The 13663-nt window shown below is 40.9% G+C and overlaps 1 pseudogene; it reads right to left on the bottom strand.

Moving 5' to 3' along the window:
- Nucleotides 1-6980: 6980 nt before the first annotated feature.
- Nucleotides 6981-13481, bottom strand: LOC117861688 (uncharacterized; annotated as a pseudogene).
- Nucleotides 13482-13663: the final 182 nt, after the last annotated feature.

Here is a 13663-nt window from a genome sequence, read left to right as displayed (position 1 = left end):
CTTTTTAGGGAGAAAAAGAGAAAAAATGAACTCCAACAGTCCACCAAAACCTTCCCCAACTTTTTAGCAATGCTAAAAACAGCCTGCCACCACGTCTATTTTAGTGTTGGCGGTCCTCCCCCAATCCTAATTCCCGCACGCCCGCACGTCCCTCCTGATGGACCCAATACGATGACGTGGCCTGTTTTGAAATATTAGGGGCAATTTATTAGCGATCTACTGTGGATTGATATGTTTTTGGAGGAAATTTTTTTAGAAGAATCCCCAATACATAGTTTTTAGAATTTTTTCATGTACTCTTGGAGTTGCTCGCAATGTACTCGTAGATAACGAGCCACGTGTGTGGTGGCAGAATAAGAAAAAAGATTAAAAAATTGTGTGACCGCCAAACTAATAAACTTATAAACCTTTGTTTCGATGTTGATATTAGTGCGGCAGAACCCTTTGTTAGGTGGCTGTATAAATAGTTGCTTGTGGTGGGCAACTGGTCATTAGCACCGCATAGATATCCGAGCAACCCTGGCAGCTTTAACAGGCCTAAACAAACCCTTTGGTTTAAACTATCATTTAGATGATGATTGGTGAGGCCCTCAGTCTCTGTCGAGAGGACATAATTAATCCATGTGATATTCTATATATAAAAAAGGCTCATGCAATCTGATATCAGCAAGGATATTCTGTACCTTTAGATGATCATGAGTCGTTTCTGAGGCGTGTTCCTGTAAAGCGCCGATTATTCCTCCGTCTAACGTCTCCACGTTGAAAAACCGCGTCAGGACCAAAGCACGTTCTGCGGCCTTAAAAGGGCCCATGCATGGTAGCGAATGTAAAGTAGCTCGTCGTTATTCCACTAGGATATAGTCCGATCCATATGGGTTTGTTTGGTTGCCTGACCCTCCGGAGAGCAGTCAATTTTTAGTTGTTTGGTTAGGCCCTTAGCAATGTTTCACGAATGCAACTAACCTCTTATTAGTCAAGTCCCCATTTTCAGCAAGCTAGGTGTTGACGTTTGTTATCGACACACTTTTAGTGTCATTTAACTAGTATTTTCATGCCTAATTTTATACTAACCCGCCATTTGGCACCTGAAATAATCCATTATTGTATATGTGTTGTATTTTGAAGTATATTGCATTATGACATGAAATACGACATAATCAAGAGGGTTTGCTAAAGAGTTTAATGGATATTTGGACATGGGTCATCAAAGAAAGCCAGCACTTTGGGTTGCTTATTTGCTTACCTAGAATGATCATCAAGCCGTGTTCTTATCGTTCAATATTTGAGTACCCTCGTGTAGTGACAACGTGCGAGAGGGAAGGTGTTGGGCATGGTTCACATCCACTCATGATAACACTTAGATCTAATTCTTTGATGCATGGTGATTACATCTACAAGTGATCCTAGATCCCTAGGACAAGCATTTTATCTATCTTGTCTACATCCATGCTCTCTATCTGGTTTAATCTAAGTCACTAGTTCTTTTGTTAGATCAATTTTATCATATACAAAGAACCTTTGGTTACATAGATTAGTGCTTAGTTAAGCGTGCAAATCCACTTGTTCCACGGATTGGTAAACCTTGGGGGATAGTCTTCGGAAAGAGTACAACTGATCCGTATGTTTGCGGTTCATAAATTGACGTGGTAACTGCCGTCAACAAGCTTTCCTAGCACCATTGCCGGGGAACAAGTCAGTTTTGCTACGTTTAACTTTGTATGAATTTTTGTATCCTCTAACATCTAACTTTTTCTCTAGAAAAGAAAACCTTTTATTTTTGGTGTCTAGATGGCTCTGATTGATCACTACAAGGAGGAAGGAGAAAAGTCACTGAGGGACTATTGAATTCCATTAACTGATCAATTCGACATGCAGAAATTTAACTCAGTGCTTGCAGTCAAGGAGTACATCTTGGATAAAGGAATAATTGACATGGCTGGAAGCAATCCTTTCCAAGGAGTGGAGACTGATAATCCATATAGACACATTGAGCGATTCATGATGCTATGCAATACGCTACAATAAGAAGGAATTCTGCTAGCTTGGTTCAGGTGGAATCTATTCCCGTTTTCACTTGCAAGTGAAGCAAGACGATGGTATGTAGAAGCTTCTTTCGACGCGAAGCGGAATTGGGAGACACTAATGACAAAATTTTGTGGGAGATTTTTCTCTATTAGCAAACTTTAGAACCTTTGGAAGGAAATGATCATGTTCATGCAAGGAGAAGATGAAGGAATAGATCAAGCTTGGGACATATTTAACAGACTACTCGAATAAGGACCTAAGCTTGGATTCTCAGGTGATGTATTGTTGCATACATTTTATTTTTTACTAACCCAAAAATACCAGGAATTTGTTCAAATGTGTGCAGGAGGAGACCTTATGGAAAAGATACTCAGGGAGGCTATACAACTTCTACAGAAAATCATCAGAGGAGCAGCCGTAAACAGAGAATGGGATAACTATCAAGCTGGGGTACAAAAGTAAGGAAATCACGGACATATACTTGCTGGAATTTTCAGAAAAGAAGTCCAGAAGGAAGAGAAGGAAGAACCTGTGGTGCAAAAAGAAGAAGAACCAGCACACATAAAGGAGGAACCTACCCAGTGAATCAAAGACGATAAACTAGAAACATCAGAAGCTCAAAGCTTGGCAAATGCAAAACCCCTGCGGAAGTTTGAACAAACGGATTGGGTTCCTATCGATTTCAACGAGATATTTGATAAATATAGGCCATATCCAAATCAAAAGGGGTCAACCAGTGCCATAGACACGGATTTTCCACCAGAGAAACACACTGGGTATGTGCTTGATAAGGAAACAACTAGTTTTCAGCGAAGAAGTAGACCCAAAATTTGTTGCTGAAGTAAAAAGAGTCATGGGAGTAAAACCTGAAGCATCACCTTTCACCAGCCTAGCGCAAATATACGCAATTGTGATCAATCAACATGAGGGAGCACATTTGCCTACAGCGCATATCGACTGCATAATCAATGGGAAGATTATCAACAAAGCACTTTGTGATATTTGAGCACATGTAAGTGTCATGTCTTTGAAACTTTATGATAAAGTTTTTAGTAAGACTTTGCAACTTGCTCCAACACCAATTAAATTGATCATGGGAGATGGTAGAACAACCGAACCTTTGGGTGTGCTTAGAAATCTAAAAGTTAATATCTCAAATAAATCTATACCAATTGATTTCTTTGTTATTGATGCTTGCCATGTTAAACATGATGGTATAATCCTTGGCAGACCTTTTCTTAAGTTGGTAAATGCTATGCTTGATGCGGGAGAAGGAAAAGTAACAATTAATCTTGATGGTGCCAAATATACTTATGATTTTTTGCCTGCATCTCGAAAAAATTTGCATCCATCTCCTAATAACAAGAAGGTAGAAAGTGTATACTTTGCTGAAAGTTCCAGGGATCCTTTACTAAGAGCAATGGAAAATAATGAGGATGACCAAGATAACGAATTGGGAGAAGCAACTGAAGCATTGTCACCTCAATATGAAACTCTGGGGGAAGGAAAATTCAAAGATATTAATTGGAGAATTGGTGCAATAAGAACCAGAAGCACTAGATGTTGAGCAGAAGCTGTTACCCAAGGGATTAAAATATGAATATTTGGGGAATAACAATACGTATCCAGTCATTGTTAGCGATGAGTTAAGCAAAGAAGAAACTAAGTTGTTGAATTTATTGAAAAGACATCAAAAAGTGATTGGGTACACAATCAAAGACTTAAAAGGAATCAGTCCAGCCTTGTGCACTTACCAGATACAGTTAGAAGATCAACATAAGCCAGCTGTGGAGGGCCAAGGAAGACTAAGCCATGCTATGCGCGACGTGGTAAAGAAGGAGGTAATCAAATTGCTTAATGTTGGGATTATTTATCCAGTACCACACAGTGAATGGTTGAGCCCAGTGCATTGTGTAACTAAGAAAGGAGGACTTGTTGTCATGACAAACGAGAAGAATGAACTGATCCCTCAAAGAATGGTGACAAGGTGGAGGATGTGTATCGACTACCAGAAGCTGAATAAAGGCAACTAGGAAGGATCACTTCCCTTTGCCTTTCATTTATGAAATGCTCGAAAGATTAGCAAAGCATTCTCACTTTTGCTATCATTATACATATTCTGGGCTCTTTCAGATTCCTATACACCCAGATGATTAGCATAAGACCACGTTCACTTGTCCATATGGAAATTTCACTTATAGAAGGATGCTTTGTGGATTGTGCAATGCACCTGCATCTTTTCAACACTACATGATGGCTATATTTTCGGATTTCATTGAAGATATCATGGAGGTATTTATGGATGATTTTTCAGTTCATGGTACAAGTTTCGACAACTATCTGGAAAATCTTGATAAAGTTCTTAAGCAATGTGGATAACTTCATCTCGTCCTAAACTGGGAGAAGTGCCACTTTATGGGAAAACAAGGAATAGTACTTTGGCATGTAATCTTAGAAAGAGGGATAGAGGTTGATAAAGCAAAAATTAAAACTATGGAAAAGTTGCCTCCGCCCACAGATATCAAGTCATTGGGAAGCTTTCTTGGACATGCTGGATTTAACAAGAGATTCATTAAGGATTTTTTGAAGATCACCAAACCATTGACACTACTCCTGTAAAAGGATGTCAATTTCGAGTTTGATAAAAACCGCCTCCAAGCTTTCAAAACTTTAAAACAATCGCTCATCAGTGTGCCCATCATTCAGCCTCCAGATTGGAATCTACTTTCGAAATAATATGCGATGCAAGTGATTATGTTGTTGGGGCAGTCCTTGGACAAAGAAAAGAAGGAAAGGTACATGTAATTTACTATGCTAGCAAGACTTTAAGTGAGGTTCAAATAAATTAGACAACTATGGAGAAAGAATTTCTTGCGGTAGTGTTCGCTTTTGAAAAATTCAGATCTTATATTGTGAACTCCAAGGTGATTGTGTACACCGACCACGCTATGATTAAATATCTTTTGTGCAAGAAAGATGCTAAACCATGTCTGATTCGCTGGATATTGCTGCTACAAGAATTTGATGTGGAGGTCAGAGATAAAAAGGGATCAAAAAATGTGGTGGCTAACCATTTGTCGAGAATGTATCAACAAGATGATGGAAAAGAGCCTATTGAAGATCGCATGAGGGATGATCATCTATATAGAATCCTCGACAAGGATACATGGATTGAATGATATTATTAGAGCAACAAAAAGAGCTCCCTTGAATCACTTACAAAGGAATGAAAGGAGAAAAGTGGTTGCTGAAAGCAAGAAATACTATTGGTCTGCACCTTACCTATATAGATATGGAGTAGATGGAGTATTAAGAAGATGCATTCCAAGAGAAGAGGGAGGTGGTACTTTGAAAATATCATTCATCAGAATATGGAGGACGTTATGGATACTTTAAAACTCAAGAAAAAGTCTGGGCAAGTAGATTTTATTGGCCAAAGATGCATGAAGATGCAAAGAGATTCATTGCTACTTGCCTGGAATGCCAAAGAACAAGAAATATTTTAGCTAGAAATTCTATGCTATTGAACTACAACTTGTAGGTGGATTTATTTGACGTTGGGGTATAGATTTCATGGGACCATTCTTAAACTCGCATGGGTATGAGCACATCTTGGTCATGGTTGATTATATGTCTAAATGGGTAGAAGCTATTCCATGTCGGAAGGCATCAACAGAAGAATCAATTCACATGATTAAGACTATAATATTTCCTAGGTATGGAGTGCCAAGAATTTTGATCAGGGATGGATGATCACATTTCACACGAAAAGATTTTTGCAAATGTCTATCAAAATTGGTGATTGAACATAGAGTATCTACAGCCTATCATCCTCAAACAAATGGATAACTAGAAACTTCTAATAAACCTATCATCCTCAAACAAATGGATAACCAGAAACTTCAAATAAACAACTGAAGGATATCCTAAAGAAGACGGTGATCAAAGGATGAAAGGATTGGTCAAAGAGGTTAGATGGAGCATTATGGGCATACAGGACGGCTCACAAAACACCTATAGGTATGACCCCATATCAATTCGTCTATGGAAAAACATGCCACCTTCCTGTTGAACTCGAACATAAAGATTATTGGGCTATAAAGGAAATAGACCTTGATGTTGATGCTGCAAGAGTAAAAAGAAGAATTCAAATAAGTGAATTAGAAGAGACGAGACTTAAAACTTACCACAGTGCAAGCATTTATAAGGAAAGAATAAAGAGGTAGTTTGATAAATGGCTTTACAAGAAAGAATTCAAAGAAGGAGACAAAGTGCTACTGTTCAAACTCTAGAATCAAACTCTTTGGTAAAGGAAAATTGATGAGCTAGTGGGACAGACCATGCGTGGTTCATTCTGTATCACCTATTGGAGTGGTAACGATTATGGATGTCAAAGGAGATCAAAATTTTGTGAATGGACAGCGACTAAAGGCATTCTTGGAACCTGATGTCGTGCCTGTCAATTATGTTGATGTTTACACCATAGAGGAAGAACAAACATGTCAAGCCTGACAACACTAAAATAGGTACCTTGTACATACTGTCGGTGTTTAGACCCAGCAACCTATCGAGGGGGTACCCGAGGTAGTGTTTTATGCGTGGAGCTCGCCAAGATCAAGAACTCGAAGGTGAACTTGAACACACGATTTAGACAGGTTCGGGTTGCTTATGTCGCATAATACCCTACGTCCTGTGTGTTGGTTGGATTGTATTGGTTAGACTTGTTTGGAGGGGATCCCTGCCTCGCCTTATATTGCCGGAGGCAGGGTTACAAGTCGGTTGTTTACAAGAATACTAATTGGCAGGTCCAAGCTGTTAAAAATTGAGACCCTGTGCCAAACTCTAAAATGAGGCCTACCTCCCTAAAAAAATAGGACTACAAATAAGATATATGATATATATCACAATAAGATTTATCAAAAACCGTACCTATTCGACTCTTGCTTTCATAATCTTTACTCGAAGTGCTTCATTCTTTTAGTGTTCCTTGAAATGAAATCTTCAATGATACGCTCATAAGCAATCTTCTCTAGCACTTCACTCTCAAGTGCTATTGTGGCCAAATCATTAAGTCTTTGTTGTGTCATTCTCGAACACAAATATGACTTCAATAGTTTCAATTTAGAAAAGCTTCGCTCTGCCCATGCAGCGGTCACAGGAATGGTCAATAGAACTCTATATGCAATACTTGCATTGGAAAAACCTTGAAGAATGAAACCTTGAAGAAACTTCAACTCCACATACAAATCATTAGCATCAACATCAGATTTTCCATCTTTTGTAAGGACAGCCCCAAGATTAACACAAGAAGATTTCAAACTCATGTCATCCAATGACTGTAACGTTTCAGAGGTAAATAAGAAACCAAAATTTTTTTTGGTAACTCTGATATTGTGCAAATCTTGATGTAAGTGAGGAAATTGGTTGATCAACAATAGGTACAAAATAGTTAATTCTAAATAGGTCCTCTGCAGACTGTGTAGTAGCATTTGTGTCATCTAGGTTATCATCAAAATGTCTCTTTCTTTTAATTTCTCTTCTTTTATGAAACGTTGTACCAATATCCATCTCAAGTGCAATTCCTTTGGCAATCTCTAATGCTTCTAAGAAACGAGTTTCCCTATAACCCTTGAAGAAAGAAATCAGCCCTTCCACTTTCTCAATAGCAACATCAATAAGCATATCCTTTGCTTGCAAGTGTTTGCTTACTAAATTAACGACATATAATACCTCATACCAAATTAATATTGCCACTATAAATTCATACTCTCCAAGTTCATTGTTTCCAAGCCCTTAGCCTCATTGTTTGTTTTTGGATCATTATCAACATCAGATACCTGAAATTGAAAGGAAGAAAATATGTGTTATAGTTGGAGATAGCCAAAATAAGTACATCATTATCAAATATCAATACAACAATATTGGGTACCTGAAGTAGAGCCTCTCGAATGTCTGTGCACTGAAATCTAATAGCTTTAACACTTTCAACACGACTCTCCCAATGTGTAGCTGATACTGACTTGAGAGTCAATCCTGATATGTTATCTTTCAGAATCTGCCATTTCTTAGTAGAATTAGCAAAAGATGTATAGATGCGCTGGATGATTCCAAAGAAGTCCTTAGCTTTACCACAAGTCTTACCCATATCACAAAGTGTTAAATTAAGGCTATGGCAACCACAAGTAGAATAGAAAGCACGAGGATTTACATCCAAAAATTTCTTTTTTACCCCTTTATGTTTTCCTTTCATATTTGACCCATTGTCATAACCTTGTCCTCTCACATCATCTATATCAAGACCAAGGAGCTTTAGTTCATTCTCTAGCACATCAAAAATTCCTTGCCCAGTTGTATCATTGACATCCAAAAATCCTAGAAAGGATTCTTCTATGCGAACATCACTTGAAGATGAGTCAACATATCTTATAATTAAGGACATTTGTTCTTGGTGGCTTGCATTAGGAGTACAATCAAGTATGACATAGAAGTACTTTACACTCTTTATTTTCTTAATAATTTCAGACTTAATAGCAAAAGCAAGCAAGTGTATCAACTCATTTTGAATCTTAAAATCAAGATAATGAGATTGACTTTCCTCACTTGTAATACAACGAACATTTTCTTGAATAATTGGGTCAAATTCAACCAACATCTCTACCAATCCCAAGAAATTCCCATTGCTATCTTCATATAGTCTGCTATTAGTCCCACGAAAAGCTAGATTATGCTTGGCAAGAAATTTAACAATGCTAACAATTCCAAACAAAACTTTTCTCCAATGGTCCTCTTCTTTCTTGAGTTTTCGTTGAGCGGCTTTATCAATAGTTTGATCCTTTTGCAATCTACTACGCAACTCATACCAAGTTGTCATACTCGATACATGATCTGCACTTGTCTCATGCTCTTTAAGTCTATTAGCAAGATGTCTCCAATCATTAAACCCCTCATTTGCCAACTAACCTTTTCGATGGCCTTTTGTAAATAATTTACAACCAAAGCAAAAGATCCTATCAAATTCCTTAGAGTAGACAAGCTAATCCCTATCACAGTGCTCTCCATTTGATAAAATTCTTGTATAGAATAATGTAGAAAACCTTCTAGAATATCTATCCTTAGGACCTTTCTGAATTGATAAATCTCTTCTAGGGTCCTTTTGTGCTAAAATATCAATTTGTTTATCATCAAGGGAATCCCAATATCTAGGATCAAATATCCATTTCAATGTTATTAGCATTGTTATCCATTTCAATGTTGTGTTATCGATAAGAACTTTCTCGACCCCAACAATATTTTCTGACTCTATTTGACCATCTCTAGAATCATTGTCATCATTATCAAGTGCAGTTCCTTGTCCCTGACCAAGTGACTGATTATCGATTATCGGTGGACACTTGTGACTCTTTTCTAACAAATTTATCCATAGCCCCCTTTTCAGATTGAGTTAAATCCTCTATTCTTTGTTTTTTCTTACGCTTTTGGTAACCAGATTCATACTTTCTAGACCGGTTTGTAGAAGACATGACTAGAACCTTGGAACACTAGATAATCCAGAACCAGAATAAAGATAATTGAACACCTAGATGGATCAATATTATATTAGTCATTAGTTATCACCCATCAACATTGATTAAAATATTGAAAATTAACTGGATGAAATTATTAGTACACCTGGAGACTCGATCGATCACAATTCACAAAGCAATCGGTTGGCGAGCGAAAAGCAATTAGCCGGTGAAAAACAATCTGCGCCTGAGTGCCTGACGTGGGTCGTGGTGAGTCAACGCCCGGCGGTGACCAACTTGGCGGTGACGCTTGGAGCCGACGCCCTGGCCTGACCCTGATGCTTGGTTGCCTGATGCTTGCCTGGAGTCCCGCTGTCCCAGCCAATTGATTTCACACCGCCCGCCCTATCCTGGAGTCCCATGATGCCTGGAGTCCCGTGACCCATCACCCGTGGAACTGGAATGTGGATCGGCGGATCAGCGGATGGACAGACTTGCCGTGCGCCCGTGCCGTGGCCTGACGGACTATAGGTCTACGGTCTCCTGTGCCCTGCTCTGGTGGGCCCCCAGAATTTGGAGGCCCTGTGCGATTGCACAGGTCGCATCTGCCTGGGCTCAGCCCTGCTAATTGGATTTGACTAGAGAGTCCTACTCTAATTGCTATGAGTAGTTTCCTAATCCTCGACTAGTTCTTGTCCTCCACATAGACCACACCATCCTGCACTGTAGTCTCCATGTCTGACACATCTCGGTATACAGCCCCATATCTAGGACTGTCCAAGTCTCTCGGTGAGCCTATAGATGTATGGTCGACAAGCCCCTGAGTACTTTTTAGTCAAATGTAGCAGTCCCGAGTACTTTTGTAGATGTCTCCAACTAGTTTGTGGTGCTCCTTTTGAGTACTTCATCGGATTGGGTCTTCGAATGTACTTGAGTACTGCCATGTGTCGGCCATACACCTATGGGCCCACTAGAAGACTTGTACGGACCCACACCAGGAGACGTGCACCGAATCGTATCAAGACATGGAGACTATGGTACAGGGTGGCGTAGTCTACATGGACTCCAGGGGATTAGTCGAAGACATGGAAACTACTCCTCTGAGTTAGAGTAGAACCCTCTTGTCTAATCCGACTAGTACTCCTGTATGACAACTACCCTGTAATCCTACTCCCCCGGTATATAAGGGAGGGTAGGGACCCCCTCAAGATAGGTTCAATCGAATACAAGCAAACAACATACAGGACGTAGGGTATTACGCGATCTAGTGGCCCGAACCTGTCAAAATCGCGTGCCTACGTACACCATCGAGCTCTTGATTTCGGTGACACCCACTAACCAAAAACTCTACCTTGGGTACTCCCTAGGCAAGTTGCCGGGTTAAAACACCGATAGCTGGCGTGCCAGGTAGGGGAAGTCGCCAAAATCCTCCACACGAGTTCGATGGATCAAGTCATCATCAAGCCTATGATCGCGTTCGAAGCCGGCACGACTTTCATCTTCGGCTCCTGGGTCTGCAATTCCAATGGTGATGGAAGTTTCCATTGCTACATCACAGAGGCCCCGGAGAAGAAGCAACTTGACGTCACCCTTCGTCGACAAGCTACGGAGGATTTTGTCGAGAAATTCAACAAAATTTTTAATCTGACAAACAGCGAGCTCGAGTACAACTCGGACTCTACAATAACTCGGACTGGCTCCCACAAGCAGGCAAATAGGCCATCGCTCAAACCGAATCAAACTTCGAGTCAATTTCCATTTGGACTCCAAGACATGGCTTTGGTTTATCAAGCAACCTTATTCAAGTCACAATCTGGATCAGAGATAATTGAAGACCACAATCGCGATTTCTACTCGAATTTCATCAAAGAAACTCCTTTATCAGGTGCACACACACAATAGCCCGTCCAGGCAAAATATCTATCTCCTGAGCATGGCCCATGGTGGCAAGCCAAAACCAACCAAAAGTCGCCTAAAAAGACACACCCTTTTGTCCCTGTTGGAATTACCAATTGGGACTAACTCTTTTGTCCCGGTTTGTAACTCCAACCGGGACAAAAGGGGGGATATTTTGTCCCGGTTGGAGCTTCCAACCGGGATAAAACGAGGGCGGCGTCGGTGCATTTTTTTCGACCATTACAATCAGGACTAAAGGGGGGCTTTAGTCCCGATTGGTATTTACATCTGGGACTAAAGCTCCCACTTTAGTCACGGGCCTAATGTTAACCGGGATAAAAGGGGTAGATGAAAGGTCAGTTCTATTGAGAGAGGGGTGCATAACTTTTCCTCGAGTGTCATTAGTTGGAGGTTGCCTCGGGCCTAGGATGCAACACTTCTAGAGTTTGACTTTGGTCAATGCATTTTGTTATATGCTGTAATTCCTTTTTCTATAGTGTTACCTGGTGCTTATGCCCAATCATGTGATGGGTATTATAAAAACACCTCCAACAACTCAGCAGATCCCTTCCAATTTTTATTCCATGTGGCATTTGCGCGAAATGGTTTTGACATTTTAGCTGCCCGTTCTGAAATGAAGGTTGAAAAATAGAAATTTCATACTAGTTGGAGGTCCACTATGCAATTGGCGCACAAAAAAGGTGGCAATGATACTGGTTGTCTCTGTGCCCGCGGCACCAGCTGGTTATTGAAAGTATTTTTGGACTAACATTATACGTGATCAAATTCGTCTCTTCGCTCGGCTAGAAACCTAGAAGACTTCATGTTAGCATATTTTTTTTTTGAAACGAGCCAGCAGGAGAGCTGCTGCTATATTAAAAGAGAGGAAAAGCCTGACGAGCCGTATACAAACGTACTATACAAGCTGTACACTCGCATCCCCGAAACAGGGAGGCAGAACTCCACTATGACAACTAGTACAAAACGGAACACTCAACCTGAGAGAAAGTCCCCCAAGTGTTTAGCTCCCGCAGCGACCCACATCGCAGCTTGGTTCTTGATGCTGTCGGTTATCTTGGTAACCGTCTTGTCTTTACGTTGGAAGACCCTCCGATTTCTCTCTAGCCAGATCTCCCAAAGAACGAGGATAATGAGGGTCCGCAACCCTTTCCCCCCGTTTCCCTCGGCCATCGGGCTAGCCAGCATAGCTGTCCACCAATTATGTATGGAGTCGTGCCTATCCCAGCGGCTTGGATCAATATTAGGGCATTGCGTCCATGTGTTAATTTCCATCCAGATTAGCCGTGTGAAACTGCAGTCGGCGAAAAGGTGATACCCTGTCTCCTACGCTGTGCTGCAAAGGGGGCAGGTTGGGTTACTGGTCCATCCCCGACGCTGGAGTCTGTCCGCTGTCCAAATTCTATCTTGCACGGCCAACCAGCTAAAGAATTTGCATTTTGGTGGCGCCCATGTTTTCCAGATTAGGTTCTCGAGATTAGTTGTCATGGATCCTATGAATTGTACTCTGTATGCCGATTGTGTGCTATATTTCCCATTCGGCGTGAATTTCGATGTGATGGTGTCCGGGATGCCTGGCATAAGGTGTAGGCGGTTGGTCTCAACCCATAGTCGGTAGTACTCAATGAAATATGTGGCGGTAAATCCTTAATGAAGAAGGTTTAAATCTCTTATCCACGTGCGATTTGTGACTGCATCATATAGTGTCCTGTTCTTCCTTCTGGAGATATGATATAGATTTGGCGCAATGTCCCTTGGCCTTTGTCCACTTACCCAGCCACTGTCCCAGAAGGAAGTCTTGTTGCCATCTCCCACTGTGATCTTAGTTGCCGCCGCAAAGAGTTTGCGGTCTGTTTGGGAGCAAGGGATGTCCTGGCTCTCCCAGGAAGGTCCATCATTCATCCAGTCCTGCCAGAGCCACCGTAACCGCAAGGCCCAGAAGAATTTTCCAAGGTGTAACACACCTAGTCCTCCTCCCCTCCTAGGCCTTGCAGATCGTGTCCAATTCACTTTGCATTTCCCACCTGTGAGCAGCTCCATCCCCGCCGATAGGAATTTCCTTCGCTTAGCATCGATAATCTTCAATATCTCTTTGGGCGCTTTGAGGGCCGACAGTAAGTAAACCGGCTGAGCAGTTAGTACCGATTTGACCAAAGTGAGTCTGCCAGCTATCGTCATGTTTCTACCACTCCAACTATTTAACTTGGCCACGACCTTGTCTA

This window comes from Setaria viridis, chromosome 6, assembly GCF_005286985.2.
Source record: "Setaria viridis chromosome 6, Setaria_viridis_v4.0, whole genome shotgun sequence".
Classification (NCBI taxonomy): domain Eukaryota; kingdom Viridiplantae; phylum Streptophyta; class Magnoliopsida; order Poales; family Poaceae; genus Setaria; species Setaria viridis.
The sequence above is the reverse complement of the archived record's forward strand: the minus strand, read 5'-3'. Positions and strand labels throughout refer to the sequence as shown.